This window comes from Balaenoptera borealis (genome assembly GCF_965194805.1).
Source record: "Balaenoptera borealis genome assembly, chromosome: 3".
NCBI classification, from domain to species: Eukaryota; Metazoa; Chordata; class Mammalia; order Artiodactyla; family Balaenopteridae; genus Balaenoptera; species Balaenoptera borealis.
Genome location: NC_138866.1, coordinates 88,472,655 through 88,485,062, shown reverse-complemented (window position 1 = coordinate 88,485,062; position 12,408 = coordinate 88,472,655).

The window sequence follows — 12,408 nt, the reverse complement described above, 5'->3', positions numbered from 1 at the left end:
CTGTTCTCCAGACAAGGCATACAAATGGTCAACAAGCACATGAAAAGATGTCAAACATCAGTAGTAATGATGGAAGTGCAAATTAAAACCACAATGTGATACCCCTTCACACACACTAGAATGGTTATATTAAAAATAAATAAAAGTAACAAATGTTGGCAACAATGTAGGGAAATGGGGACCCTTAAACTTTACTTATGGAAACGTAAAATGGTGCAATCTATGTGTACAAAATTTTGGCATTTTCTCAAAAATATAAAAATGTAATTATCATATGTTTCAACCACTCCACTCCTAGATATATACCCAAAGAACTGATAACATGTGTTCAAATAAAAACTTATACACCAATATTCATAGCAGCACTGTTCACAATAGCCAAAGGTAGAAACAATTAAAATGTCCACCAATGGGTGAATGGATAAGCAAAAAAAGGTAGATCCATAAGCTGCATTATTCTGTCATATAAAGGAATAAAGTAAAATTGTGCAGCCGCTGTGGAAAACAGTACGGCGGCTCCTCAAAAACTTAAACATGGAGGGGGAGGAGAGAAGATGGCGGAAGAGTAAGACACGGAGATCACCTTCCTACCCACAGATACAGTAGAAATACATCTACACGTGGAACTGCTCCTACAGAACACCCACTGAACGCTGGCAGAAAACGTCCGACCTCCAAAAAGGCAAGAAACTCCCCCCGTACTTGGGTAGGGCAAAAGAAAAAAGAAATAACAGAGACAAAAGAATAGGGACGGCACCTGCACCAGTGGGAGGGAGCTGTGAAGGAGGAAAGATTTCCACGCACTAGGAAGCCCCTTCGCGGGCGGAGACTGCGGGTGGCAGAGGGGGGAAGCTTCGGAGCCACGGAGGAGAGTGCAGCCACAGGGGTGCGGAGGGCAAAGCGGAGAGACTCCTGCACGGAGGATCAGTGCTGACCAGCACTCACCAGCCCGAGAGGCTTGTCTGCTCACCCGCCGGGGCGGGCGGAGCTGGGAGCTGAGGCTCGGGCTTCGGTCGGATCACAGGGAGAGGACTGGGGTTGGCGGCGTGAACACAGCCTGAAGGGGTTGGTGCACCACAGCTGGCTGGGAGGGAGACCGGGAAAAAGTCTGCAGCTGCGGAAGAGGCAAGAGACTTTTTCTTGCCTCTTTGTTTCGCGGCGCGCAAGGAGAGGGGATTCAGAGCGCCGCCTAAATGAACTCCAGAGAGGGCGCGAGCCGCGGCTATCAGCGCGGACCCCAGAGACGGGCGTGAGATGCTGGGGCTGCTGCTGCCGCCTCCAAAAAGCCTGTGTGTGAGCACAGGTCACTCTCCACACCGCCCCTCCCGGGAGCCGGTGCAGCCCGCCACTGCCAGGCTCCCGTGATCCGGGGACAACTTCTCCAGGAGAACGCACTGCGCGCCTCAGGCTGGTGCAACGTCACGCCGGCCTCGGCCGCCGCAGGCTCGCCCCGCCTCCTCTGTACCCCTCCCTCCCCGCGGCCTGGGTGAGCCAGAGCCCCCGAAGCAGCTGCTCCTTTAACCCCGTCCTGTCTGGGCGGGGAACAGACGCCCTCAGGCGACCTACATGCAGAGGCGGGTCCAAATCCAAAGCTGAACCCCAGGAGCTGTGCGAACAGGGAAGAGAAGGGGAAATCTCTCCCAGCAGCCTCAGAAGCAGCGGATTAAAACTCCACAAACAACTTGATGTGCCTGCATCTGGTGAATACCTGAATAGACAACGAATCATCCCAAATTCAGGAGGTGGACTTTGGGAGCAGGATATATTAATTTTTCCCCTTTTCCTTTTTTTTGTGAGTGTATATGCATATGCTTCTGGGTGAGATTTTGTCTGTATAGCTTTGCTTTACAATAGCTTTATTTTACTTCACTATATTATATCCTCTTTCTGTCTTTCTTTCTATTTTTTCTCCCTTTTACTCTGAGCCGTGTGGACGAAAGGCTCTTGGTGCTCCAGCCAGGCATCAGGGCCATGCCTCTGAGGTGGGAGAGCCAACTTCAGGACACTGGTCCACAAGAGACCTCCCAGCTCCACGTAATACCAAATGGCAAAAATCTCTCAGAGATCTCCATCTTAACATCAAGACCCAGCTTCACTCAACGACCAGCAAGCTACAGTGCTGGACACCCTATGCCAAACAACTAGCAAGACAGGAACACAGCCCCATCCATTAACAGAGAGGCTGCCTAAAATCATAATAAGGCCACAGACACCCCAAAATACACCACCAGACGTGGACGTGCCCACCAGAAAGACAAGATCCAGCCTCATCCACCAGAGCTCAGGCACTAGTCCCCTCCACCAGGAAGCCTACACAACCCACTGAACCAACCTTAGCCACTGGGGACAGATACCAAAAACAACGGGAATTACAAACCTGCAGCCTGTGAAAAGGAGACCCCAAACACAGTAAGATAAGCAAAATGAGATGACAGAAAAACACACAGCAGATGAAGTAGCAGGGTCAAAACACACCAGACTTAACAAATGAAGAGGAAATAGGTAGTCTACCTGAAAAAGAATTCAGAATAATGATAGTAAGGATGATCCAAAATCTTGGAAATAGAATAGACAAAATGGAAGAAACATTTAACAAGGACCTAGAAGAACTAAAGAGGAACCAAGCAATGATGAAAAACACAATAAATGAAATTAAAAATACCCTAGATGGGATCAATAGCAGAATAACTGAGGCAGAAGAAAGGATAAGTGACCTGGAAGATAAAATGGTGGAAATAACTACTACAGAGCAGGATAAAGAAAAAAGAATGAAAAGAACTGAGGACAGTCTCAGAGACCTCTGGGACAACATTAAACGCACCAACATTCGAATTATAGGGGTCCCAGAAGAAGAAGAGAAAAAGAAAGGGACTGAGAAAATATTTGAAGAGATTATAGTTGAAAACTTCCCTAATATGGGAAAGGAAATAGTGAATCAAGTCCTGGAAGCACAGAGAGTCCCATACAGGATAAACCCAAGGAGAAACACGCCAAGACACATATTAATCAAACTGTCAAAAATTAAATATAAGGAAAACATATTAAAGGCAGCAAGGGAAAAACAACAAATAACACACAAGGGAATCCCCATAAGGTTAACATCTGATCTTTCAGCAGAAACTCTGCAAGCCAGAAGGGAGTGGCAGGATATACTTAAAGTGATGAAGGAGAAAAACCTACAACCAAGATTACTCTACCCAGCAAGGATCTCATTCAGATTTGATGGAGAAATTAAAACCTTTACAGCCAAGCAAAAGCTGAGAGAGTTCAGCACCACCAAACCAGCTTTACAACAAATGCTAAAGGAACTTCTCTAGGCAAGAAACACAAGAGAAGAAAAACATCTACAATAACAAACCCAAAACATTTAAGAAAATGGGAATAGGAACATACATATCGATAATTACCTTGAATGTAAATGGATTAAATGCTCCCACCAAAAGACACAGGCTGGCTGAATGGATACAAAAACAAGACCCATATATATGCTGTCTACAAGAGACCCACTTCAGACCTAGAGACACATACAGACTGAAAGTGAGGGGATGGAAAAAGATATTCCATGCAAATGGAAATCAAAAGAAAGCTGGAGTAGCAATTCTCATATCAGACAAAATAGACTTTAAAATAAAGACTATTACAAGAGACAAAGAAGGACACTATATAATGATCAAGGGATCGATCCAAGAGGAAGGTATAACAATTGTAAATATTTATGCACCCAACATAGGAGCACCTCAATACATAAGGCAAATACAAACAGCCATAAAAGGGGAAATCGACAGCAACACCATCATAGTAGGGGACTTTAACACCCCACTTTCACCAATGGACAGATCATCCAAAATGAAAATAAATAAGGAAACACAAGCTTTAAATGATACATTAAACAAGATGGACTTAATTGATATTTATAGGACATTCCACCCAAAAACAACAGAATACACATTTTTCTCAAGTGCTCATGGAACATTCTCCAGGATAGATCATATCTTGGGTCACAAATCAAGCCTTGGTAAATTTAAGAAAATTGAAATCGTATCAAGTATCTTTTCCGACCACAACGCTATGAGACTAGATATCAATTACAGGAAAAGATCTGTAAAAAATACAAACACATGGAGGCTACACAATACACTACTTAATAACGAAGTGATCACTGAAGAAATCAAAGGGGAAATCAAAAAATACCTAGAAACAAATGACAATGGAGATACGACGACCCAAAACCTATGGGACGCAGCAAAAGCAGTGCTAAGAGGGAAGTTTATAGCAATACAAGCCTACCTCAAGAAACAGGAAACATCTCGAATAAACAACCTAACCTTGCACCTAAAGCAATTAGAGAAAGAAGAACAAAAAAACCCTAAAGCCAGCAGAAGAAAAGAAATTATAAAGATCAGGTCAGAAATAAATGAAAAAGAAATGAAGGAAACAATAGCAAAAATCAATGAAACTAAAAGCTGGTTCTTTGAGAAGATAAACAAAATTGATAAACCATTAGCCAGACTCATCAAGAGAAAAAGGGAGAAGACTCAGATCAATAGAATTAAAAATGAAAAAGGAGAAGTAACCACTGACACTGCAGAAATACAAAAGATCATGAGAGATTACTACAAGCAACTCTATGCCAATAAAATGGACAACCTGGAAGAAATGGACAGATTCTTAGAAATGCACAAACTGCCGAGACTGAACCAGGAAGAAATAGAAAATATGAACAGACCAATCACAAGCACTGAAATTGAAACTGTGATTAAAAACCTTCCAACAAACAAAAGCCCAGGACCAGATGGCTTCACAGGTGAATTCTATCAAACATTTAGAGAAGAGCTAACACCTATCCTTCTCAAACTCTTCCAAAATATTGCAGAGGGAGGAACACTCCCAAACTCATTCTACGAGGCCACCATCACCCTGATACCAAAACCAGACAAAGATGTCACAAAGAAAGAAAATTACAGGCCAATATCACTGATGAACATAGATGCAAAAATCCTCAACAAAATACTAGCAAACAGAATCCAACAGCACATTAAAAGGATCATACACCATGATCAAGTGGGGTTTATCCCAGGAATGCAAGGATTCTTCAATATACGCAAATCAATCAATGTGATACACCATATTAACAAATTGAAGGAGAAAAACCATATGATCATCTCAATAGATGCAGAGAAAGCTTTCGACAAAATTCAACACCCATTTATGATAAAAGCCCTGCAGAAAGTAGGCATAGAGGGAACTTTCCTCAACATAATAAAGGCCATATATGACAAACCCACAGCCAACATTGTCCTCAATGGTGAAAAACTGAAACCATTTCCACTAAGATCAGGAACAAGACAAGGTTGCCCACTCTCACCACTGTTATTCAACATAGTTTTGGAAGTGTTAGCCACAGCAATCAGAGAAGAAAAAGAAATAAAAGGAATCCAAATCGGAAAAGAAGAAGTAAAGCTGTCACTATTTGCAGATGACATGATACTATACATAGAGAATCCTAAAGATGCTACCAGAAAACTCCTAGAGCTAATCAATGAATTTGGTAAAGTAGCAGGATACAAAATTAATGCACAGAAATCTCTTGCATTTCTATACACTAATGACGAAAAATCTGAAAGTGAAATTAAGAAAACACTCCCGTTTACCATTGCAACAAAAAGAATAAAATATCTAGGAATAAACCTACCTAAGGAGACAAAAGACCTGTATGCAGAAAATTATAAGACACTGATGAAAGAAATTAAAGATGATACAAATAGATGGAGAGATATACCATGTTCCTGGATTGGAAGAATCAACATTGTGAAAATGACTCTACTACCCAAAGCAATCTACAGATTCAATGCAATCCCTATCAAACTACCACTGGCATTTTTCACAGAACTAGAACAAAAAATTTCACAATTTGTATGGAAACACAAAAGACCCCGAATAGCCAAAGCAATCTTGAGAACGAAAAATGGAGCTGGGGGAATCAGGCTCCCTGACTTCAGACTATATTACAAAGCATCAGTAATCAAGACAGTTTGGTACTGGCACAAAAACAGAAATATAGATCAATGGAACAGGATAGAATGCCCAGAGATAAACCCACACACATATGGTCACCTTATCTTTGATAAAGGAGGCAAGCATATACAGTGGAGAAAAGACAGCCTCTTCAATAAGTGGTGCTGGGAAAATTGGACAGATACATGTAAAAGTATGAAATTAGAACACTCCCTGACACCATGCACAAAAATAAACTCAAAATGGATTAAAGTCCTAAGTGTAAGGCCAGACACTATCAAACTCTTAGAGGAAAACATAGGCAGAACACTCTATGACATACATCACAGCAAGATTCTCTTTGACCCAGCTCCCAGAGAAATGGAAATAAGAACACAAATAAACAAATGGGACCTAATGAAACTTCAAAGCTTTTGCACAGCAAAGGAAACCATAAACAAGACCAAAAGACAACCCTCAGAATGGGAGAAAATATTTGCAAATGAAGCAACAGACAAAGGATTAATCTCCAAGATTTACAAGCAGCTCACGCAGCTCAATAACAAAAAAATGAACAACCCAATCCAAAAATGGGCAGAAGACCTAAATAGACATTTCTCCAAAGAAGATATACAGATGGCCTACAGACACATGAAAGAATGCTCAACATCATTAATCATTAGAGAAATGCAAATCAAAACTACAATGAGATATCATCTCACACCGATCAGAATGGCCATTATCAAAAAATCTAAAAACAATAAATGCTGGAGAGGGTGTGGAGGAAAGGGAACACTCTTGCACTGTTGTTGGGAATGTAAATTGATACAGCCACTATGGAGAACAGTATGGAGGTTCCTTAAAAAACTACAAATAGAACTACCATACGACCCAGCAATCCCAATACTGGGCATATACCCTGAGAAAACCATAGGTCAAAAAGAGTCATGTACCAAAATGTTCATTGCAGCTCTATTTACAATAGCCAGGACATGGAAGCAACCTAAATGTCCATCGACAGATGAATGGATAAAGAAGATGTGGCACATATATACAATGGAATATTACTCAGCCATAAAAAGAAATGAAATGGAGGTATTTGTAGTGAGGTGGATGGAGTTAGAGTCTGTCATACAGAGTGAAGTAAGTCAGAAAGAGAAAAACAAATACAGTATGCTAACACATATATACGGAATCTAAGGGGAAAAAAAAAAGGACATGAAGAACCTAGTGGCAAGACGGGAATAAAGACACAGACCTACTAGAGAATGGACTTGAGGATATGGGGAGGGGGTGGGGTGAGATGTGACAGGGTAAGAGAGTGTCATGGACATATATACACTAACAAATGTAAAATAGATAACTAGTGGGAAGCAGCCGCATAGCACAGGGAGATCAGCTCGGTGCTTTGTGACCACCTAGAAGGGTGGGATGGGGAGGGTGAGAGGGAGGGAGATGCAAGAGGGAAGAGAAATGGGAACATATTGTATATGTATAACTGATTCACTTTGTTATAAAGCAGAAGCTAACACACCATTGTAAGGCAATTATACTTCAATAAAGATGTTTAAAAAAAAAAAAACTTAAACATGGAATTAACGTATGATGCCTCAATTCCGCTCCATGATATACACCCAAAATATTAGAAAGCAAGGACTGGAACAGATATCTGTACCCCCATATTCATAGCAACATTATTCACAATAGCCAAAAGGTGGAAGCAACACAAGTGTCCTTCAACAGATGAATGCATAAGTACAGTGTAGTATATACACAATGGAATATGATTCAACCTTTAAAACTAAGGTAATTCTCACACAGGTTGCAATGTGGATGAACCTTGAAGTCATTATGCTAAGTGAAACAAGCCAGACACAAAAGGACAAACATTCTATGATTCCACTAGTATGAGGTATCCAGATAAGTCAAATTCAAAGACAAAAAGGAGAATAAGTTTGCCAGGGGTTGAGGGGAATAAATATTTAATGGTTACAGTTTCACTTGGGGAGAATGAAAAAGTTCAGGAGATGGATGGTGACGATGTTTTTACAACAATGCCAATGTATTTAATGCTATAGACGTGTATACTTAAAATGACTTCAATGATAAATATTATGTGTTTTCAATCACAATGAAAAAAATGATACATGTTACAACATGGATAAACACTGAAAACATCATAAGTGAAAGAAGCCATACAGGAAAAGCCACCCACATCATACTCATCTTGTACACTTAAAATCCATGAAGGTTTTTAAAATGAGGGAAAGGCCCAGGGATGGTTCCAGAAAAAGAAAACTAGATTAGAATGGAAAAAGAGTTTCCCACAAAGTTGGGGCAGCTGGTAAAAGCTGAAGTGGTCCTGTGGATAGGATTATAATGTGGAAACCATAATTATCCCTCATTTTGAGGTTATGTCCTGGTTCCCTGGGAGATTGGCCCTGTTTTGGCTAAAACACACTGCAGTATTTGGTGTGAATGTAGAAAACTTTGTACTGCTATTTAAAGTTTAAACATTTGAAATTTACTAGAAAATACTTCTCAGTACAACTATGTCAGTAACATGCCAGAAAATCAGCGATGACATCAAACATTGCTAGAGAGGCCAAGACTTACCCAGACCAAATTCAACCAAAGTGGTGATGCTAATCACTTTGTCCACATGGTATTAAGAGGCACCGTGGGAAGATAATATTAGGAGCCACTAGTGCTTGGGTGCTGTGGATAACCTGGATGTAGTGGAAAACAGTGGGATTTGTGGATTCTAGGTTTCCACATAAAACCACCGAAAAAATGGTCAGAACTAACAAAATGAACTCAGTAAAACTGCAGGATCATTTGTGATTCTATACACTAATGATGAACTATCAGAAAGAGGAATTAAGAAAACAATTCCATTTATAATTTCATCCCCCAAAAAACTAGGAAAAAATTTAACCAAGAACTTGAAAGACCTGCACACTGAAAACTAAGACTTTGATGAAAGAAACTGAACAGACACAAATCAATAGAAAGATATCCTGTGCGCATGGGTGAAAATATTGTGAAAATGTCCATGCTACCCAGAGCAATGTACACATACATGCAACCACTACCAAAATTTCAATGACATTTCATAGAAACAAAACAATCTTAACATTTGTGTGGAGCCACAAAGGACCCAGAAGAGCCAAAGTGACCCTGAGGAAGGAGAACGGGCTGGAGGCATCTCGCTCCCTGACTTCACACTTATTATGAAACTACAGTCCCAAAAAAGTGTGGAATTGGCACAAAAACAGGCACACAGACCATAGGAACAGAGCAGAGAGCCCAGGAATAAACCTACAGGCATGTGGTCATTTAATTCACAAGGGAGCCAAGAACATACATCAGGGAAAAGACAGTCCCCCCAATAAACAGTGCTGGGAAAACTGGATGCCACACGCCAAAGAACAACACTGCACTCTGTCTACATCACACACAAAAGTGGCCAAAAACACAGTTTTCCACATCAAGCCCTTCCTCTCCTGGCTCCTCTGAAGACAGACACCCTCAGCAGTCAGCCACACACAGGAACCTTCTCCCCACTTTTCCTCACCTTTTCCCTCAGCGCCATCACCTCCCGGCAGGTCCTGAGGAGACCAGGCTCCTGTCAGAGAGAAATGGACCCCAAGATGTCCCAAAGCTGAAGGGCCAGCGGGTCCTGAGGAGACCCAGCTTCCGTTAGTGTGGACTCGACCCCGGCTTGTCCCGGAGCCCGGCCGTCAGCATGGACTCAGCCATGCGTGTTCCAGAAGCCAAAGCCCTAGCGGGTCCTGATTAGATGGGGCTCCCGTCAGCTGCGCGCGGAGCCAAGTCCGCAGGCTGAATGCACGTTCCGCAGAGGGTCAGGGAGGCGGGCTCATGTTCCCTGCCAGCCAATGGGAACGTGCAGACCAAGCCGCCTCCCAGTTCAGTGGAGGCCCCGCCCCCTGAGGACACTTCTGCTGCCTCCACTAAACTGTGGAAATTCAAACTGAAATACAGTCAAGTATCCCATGACTTCTCCAAAATAGTTAAGGAACAATTAACTGGAAACTGTATGAAATGAAATGACTGTAGACACAAACTTTAAAACTTACGCCAAACTCACTCAAATTTATTAACAGACATTTAAAATGGGAAACTGTAAAAATTACAGAGATAAACCTAGAAAATCTACATGACCTTGGGTTTGGTCTGGAGATCATGAGCTTTGAATTTTAACACACAACACAAAAAGTCAATCCACAAAAGAAAAAAGTAATCTTATGGACTTTATGAAATTAAAAATGTCTACTCTCAAAGACCTTATTCAGAAAATCAAAAGACAAGCCACAAACTGGGAGAAAAATATTTGCAAAACTTGTATCTGATAAAGGATTTAGACTCAAAATAGACAAAGACCTCTAAAACAACCCCATAAAAAATGGGTTAGGATCTGAACAGACACCCAGCCAAAAAAGATATACAGACAGTAAAAGTTATACAGAAACATGGTCAACATCATACACCGTTAGGGAATTACAAATTAAAGTAATGAGATATCACAACACATCTATTAGGACTGAGGCAGGAGATAGATGGGCTCCAGGTTAGACATTTACAACTGGCCTCCTGTTCACACTTCCTGGGCTGAGAAGAAGATGGGCTCCAGGCCGGACATTCATTACCAGCCCCCTGTTTACATCTCCTGAAGCAAGAGACAAGCGGGCTCCAGGACTACATGTTTATGACTGGACTCCTGTCTATATTTCGAGATCTGCACCTCGATATAAAAACCAGCAACAGAAACAGGGTAAATAACTGGACATTGGACATTGGACATTTTTATGGCAAGGACAGAGTGGGACTAAACCCTGTTAAAAGATCAAGAGGTCATACATTTCCCATCCTTGGGGCAAGGGAGACATTGCACATGTGCAGAAAGGCACCTTGGGGGTCAAAAAGGAAGGAACACCACCCCATAATAGGTGATGCTAAGGCCATCCCATAGGTCTCTGGGCTGTAATCCATCTTGGAAAAAAGTTGCACACGCATGTTGGGCAGGGTCTTAGGGCAGGGCAGGTGTGGAAAAAGAAACCAGATAACTGGCCAGAGGTAAACAGGGAAGAACTGCCCTATATAAAAGTGACTTAACCGCCTCTTTACTGCACTCCTTCTCAATGGGGGGATGCCCACATCCTTTCTCTCCGGGTGTGCATCTCTGCCTTGCTTTTGTCTTAACTAAACAAACAGTTTCTCTGTGTGCTCTCCCACTTGTTGTGCTATGTCTCTAATAATAAACTTTGTACCTGTTTTTACAGTTTCGCCTCTGTAAGAAATGCATTTTTCACTGGGGGCAAGAGCCAGGGGTTGTGGTGGCTAGCATTCCTAGTTTTCATCCAGGCTACCCAGGTTCAATTCCTGGGCAGGGAATTAAGATCTCATTTCACACCACCACTCACTGCTGCCTCTCCAAGATCAGGACAGCCAAACTCAAAGTACTGACAAGACCAATTGCTAGAGGGTGAGGAACAACAGGAAATCTCCCTGCTTACTGGTGGGATGCATGTACAGCCACTTTGTAAGACAGTTTGTCACTTCTTTCCAAAGCTAAACAAGTCTCACCTTGGGATCCAACAATCATGCTTCCAGTATTTAGGCAACTGCTTTGAAAATCTACGTCCAAATGCAAACAAAGATGCAATTATGCACAGCAGCTCTACTCATAATGGCTAAAAACGTGAGGAAATCAGAATGTCCTTCAATAGATGAATGCATAAGCAAACTGGGGTACATTCATGTCAAGGTGAGTAGAATATGCCACCCCAAAATATGCCTTTCTGGCATAAGGATTATTTCAGTGTGCTTTAAAAAAGAAAGGAAACTCAGAAAACTGAGTAGAGATTGCCCTTTTCTGAAGGACATTTACAATAGAGAAGTCTCCATTTATAAGGGTATGTCCCTCTTTGCACCAGAAATAGGATACTGAAATCTCAAGTAACTGTTATCAGTGAAAAAGTCCTGACTTAAATGTGCAAACAATCATACCCTTGTTTACTGTGCTATGCATGATAACCTGCCATAACTGGCTTCCCCCTTCCCAACATCTTTCTTCTGTTTTTAGCTGAAGATGGTATTTAAGGTGATGGCTTTGGTCATTTCAGGCAGTGATTCAATTTTCCTTGGTATCTCCCCTGTATACAGGGGGTATACATGTTATTAAACTTCTGTTTTTCTCCTGGTAACCTCTCTTTTATTATTGGGGGGCGGGGAGGGGTCTCAACCAAGAACCTAGAAAAGTAGAGGGAAAATTGTTTTTCCTCCCATACACGTGCAATGGAATACTACTCAGCAGTAGAAAGGAATGCACCATCAACCTATGGAAAGACATGGATAAATCTTCAGTATATACTGCTAAGTGAAAGAATCCAG